This window comes from Bactrocera latifrons, unplaced genomic scaffold (genome assembly GCF_001853355.1).
Source record: "Bactrocera latifrons isolate USDA-ARS-PBARC rearing strain unplaced genomic scaffold, ASM185335v1 scaffold_368, whole genome shotgun sequence".
Classification (NCBI taxonomy): Eukaryota; Metazoa; Arthropoda; class Insecta; order Diptera; family Tephritidae; genus Bactrocera; species Bactrocera latifrons.
In genome coordinates this window covers 29,767-34,186 of record NW_017537010.1, presented here as the reverse complement: position 1 = coordinate 34,186, position 4,420 = coordinate 29,767, and positions in this window count along the sequence as shown.

The window sequence follows — 4,420 nt, the reverse complement described above, 5'->3', positions numbered from 1 at the left end:
ATCAGGCCAACACCAACAGCTCATCACACCAAACACAAGCTGTTCCTACTCAAAAACCTTGACACGTGCACCCACGTCTTGCGGTATTTTCGCTAGTTGGAGCTGAGAGCGCGTAGTTCTAGTTGGAAAGCTCATTTCATGCGCTAACACGTGTTTGATTGATTGTCGTTCGTGAGTTATAGCGTCGCAAACATGGAGTAAAATAAAGAGAAAATACGGCATATTTTACAGTACTACTACGATAAAAGCAAAAATGAATCTCAAGCCGGCAATAAAATTTGTGGAGTTTATGGACCCGATACAGTTTCCATTTCCTGTCATCGAAAATCGCTGAATTGGTCGAAAGAGACCGGCATAGTAGCAGCTGTAGCATCGGTCAAGAGCTGGGTATGAGTCATCAAAAATAACTTTATGAACAATTGAAAATTCAATAAAAATACCGCAAAAATACCGTAAAAATACCGCAAGACTTTTTTGACAAACTAATATATGTTCAACAATACATATTTCATAATTATTTTAATAAAGTCTTTTGTTATACATATATGTATAATAAAGTAAGATGTATATTATTCTCTAAATATTGTGTATGTATATAGGTTTTAAAAATATGTGTATTCATATATTTGGTAGTAGAAAAAGCCTTTCCGTATTTTATCAACAGATGTCGTTTGCAGTCATATATCTCCAGTGCTACTAATCACAATGTGTCATACCATATAGTGTTGGAAAGGTGAGATTTTAAGATTCAGCTTCACCCTATCGTCCCTGAATAAAAATTTCGTGTATGTAATCAAATTACCAGTCTAGAAAACTATATTGCATCAACATATACCATTTCTTTTGAAATAATTTTAAAAAAATGTTTAGGGAACCCATTGGAGAATGGGGAGTGTTGATACATATGGGTACCAGTAGGGTTTTTATCTGGTACAAATATGTACCAACAGGTAAGAAGAAGCGAACAACTTTTTATATATTTCTTAGTGTTACTCATATATTTTGGAAATGTATTTGTTTATTTTGTATAATACAGCTTGAAACAATCTTTACACAACGGTACATTACACTCATCGCAAATCGTTTTGGTTCTTTTTTGGATTTTCATTACCGAACAATGAGTACAGCGTCTTCTAGTGGCACCTTCTATAGGGAGATGTAATGCTGATCCATAAAGTTTTCTTTTCTTCGAAATTGGACCTCTTTTTGGTAATGGTAACTCAGAAGTATTTTTTCCTTCGGCAATCAATTCCTCGGCAAGATTCACCACATATGTTAGATAAGGAACTTTCTCATTCTTACGCCTCAAGTCGTTTGTTGTACACATCCCAAGGCAAGTATAAAACCCTTTTTTCCACCACTTCGAGGACTTTCTGTCGTGATGGTAGAGACTTATGAATTGATCTGCGCGGTCAACTCCTCCCATTTTTTGCCGATAGAATGCAATTGCTTCCAGGCAGTCAATTTCCCCTGTTGGGGCCGTCTTATCCTTGTCTGAAATTTTCGTTACATTAGGTTTATGACAATTACTCATTAATAAGACTTCCTTCGGAACTTGCCACTTCGTACACATAAGTCCCGTGACGGTGCATCTGAACTTCGATTCTCCTCGTTTGAGTTTTCCTGTTATTGATAGCACATTTCCAGTAAATTTACACTGGTGAAAAAGCGATCAAAGCATAGAACAACGTCAGGAACTTTAATTGTTCCGGCAAGTGTCTTAACAACCTTTTCTCCAAGAGTTAATGCATCGCTACTTACTTCTGTACCTTTACCAATGTACACATTGAGATCATATGTATATCCAGAATCGGCATCACAACGAAGCCATAGTTTGATGCCTCGCATTCATGGGCATGTATTGCTTTAGAGAAGAACGTCCCTTGAACTTAGTCATACTCTCGTCAATGCTCTGGAATGGACTATCTTGACGACATTTACTAAAGCTGTGTTTCAAACAGGAAATCAAGTCATCGAAATAATATGATTTTGTGGCATCCGGTGGTTTATTTGGCTGGGAAAAGTAAAGCTTGGAAGTAAGGACCATATATCTGTCACGAGAAATACACTTTTCTATTGTTCGATTTCCCATGGATTCTTTTTGACTCCAATAATGGTTTAGTCCAGGAAGCTTATTATATGACATGCTGAGCATACATTCTATAATTTTTTGCATATCACCCTTATCTGTTAGTTTTATCATTTTTTGTTGTTGCCCTTTACACTTGTTCAATAACTCAAGTCGTTGATGAGTACAAGCGACTATATGTAAATATAAGGAATGCGGAAAGAGTTTATGGAAAATTTCCATTACAGTGGATTGTGTTGATACATCAATTAATATTTCACTGGACCTTTGTAGTGGAATAGTTTTGGCAGGACGGAATGAATCGCTCGACTCAAACCAATCAAAAATGCGATTCATGATATTAGGTTGAAAACATTCAGCTTCAGATTCTGTAGATGAATCCTTAGAAACATGCAAGGGTTTTGGGCTGGCTGTGATGTTGACGACTCCAGAAAATCACCTTGAATATATTCAAACTCATTCTCATTTTCTGATGTACTTTCTTCTTCACTATCTTCAAATGATGAATCTGTTTCATTTTCACTAAGCTCATATTGGTCAGATGAACCCGCAGAAAAATCCGACAGACTTTCAACCACTCTCTCTAACTCCTTTTGGCTCAAAGATCTTTTCGAGATTTTAGTCCTGGAATAAACATAAACTTGTACGCACATGTTGGTACATATAGATACCAGTAAAAAATACTGCTGGTACATACATATATGTACCACGATATAAAAGTGCATATGAAATATACACCTGCTTCAAATGAAACCTTTTTCATATTAACTTATGTTCCTCTAAGTTTCGTGTTCGGAAATAAAACAAATGTTTACAATGTCACTTCTGATTCGCCCTTTTTTTACTAAAAATCACTTGTAATTACACATTCAGCTCCGATAACACGTGGATAAGAGACAAACTGTAAAACTTACGCCTGCCATACTTTCAAAAATATTTAGAGTTACCGGCTGGTATAATTTTATACCGTTTTTAGAGCAATTTAAGACTTTAAGGGTATTTGAAATTGCGCTGGTAAATATGTGTACCACTCGGAACGAAAGGGTTAAAAAGTTGCAGCTTTTAAAAAATGAGTGAAAATAATGAAGAAATTCGCTATAATTCGAAATTTTTGTATAAAAAAGATAAGAATGCCAAGCAAACCACAAATGAAAATTGTATTGCCGGTATCAGTTCGTGTAGCGCAACAATGGTTCGTTCGCTCCCGTTCTGGGAATTTCGAAACTTCGATTTACACTGATGGAATAATGCCCAAATATAAAAACGTATGTTCAAATTTGATTAAAAATACGAGAATAATTTTTTTTTTATACGTACATATATGAATGCAGCATGAAAAAGTTCGAATTGTAATTACCCGTCTGAAGAACAATAAGCTTCTGGTTTTGGACAATGGTCAACAAACTGATTGGACCTTATCAGTGTTGTTTTAGACCTGGAATATCAACAACCAACCAGATATTCACCATGAGCCAAATCTTGGAAAAGACCCGTGAAAAGAAAATAGACACACACCACCTCTCCGTCGATTTTAAAACAAAAACTAATATCAGCATCCGCACTATCAGTTCGGCTTTTTCTGGACTGGATAAGTAAGCAAAGCAAATGGGTCTTGCAGTGAACGAGGGCAAGACGAAATATGTCCTGTCGTCAAACAAACAGTCGTCTCTTCAATACAGTCAACTCCAAAGGTAAATTTTTTTCAAAATGTTCCCTGGTGGGACCCAACTGGGAAATAATAGGTTCGCTCTGTTAGATTCTAGTCCCGAACCAAAAAGAAAAAAAACCAAAGCGACAAAATTTGACCTCTTCCCCACTCTAGCAACAAAAGTGAAAGACCATCCCAAATATTTGGTGGTAAGTGCGACAGACACGAACAAACCTCTAAACAAATACTCCTGTTTCGCAATTCATAAAGCCTTATTAAACATAAGCTCTGAAATAATAAAAATCAGCGAGCTACGGGATGGAAACCTACTTCTTCTTGTGAAAAACAACATCATAGCCAAAAAGTTCACGTCTACAAAATAACTATTAGGAGTTTGCAACGTCAAAATTGACTTACACAAAAATCTTAACTCTAGCAAAAGAACCATTTACGCTCCTTGCTTAAATGACGTTCCTGGCGTAGAAATAGTTGAAAATCTGAAGGAACAGGGTGTGTCGTCCATCTACAACTTCCCCAAGTATGTAAATGGTCAATCAGCTCCGAGCGGAGTAGTTCTTCTTACATTCGACTTGTACTACTTACCGGAACAAATCGACATCTCGTGGTACAAAACAAAAGTAAGACCTTACTATGCTAATCCCATGAGGTGCAAAAACTGCCAA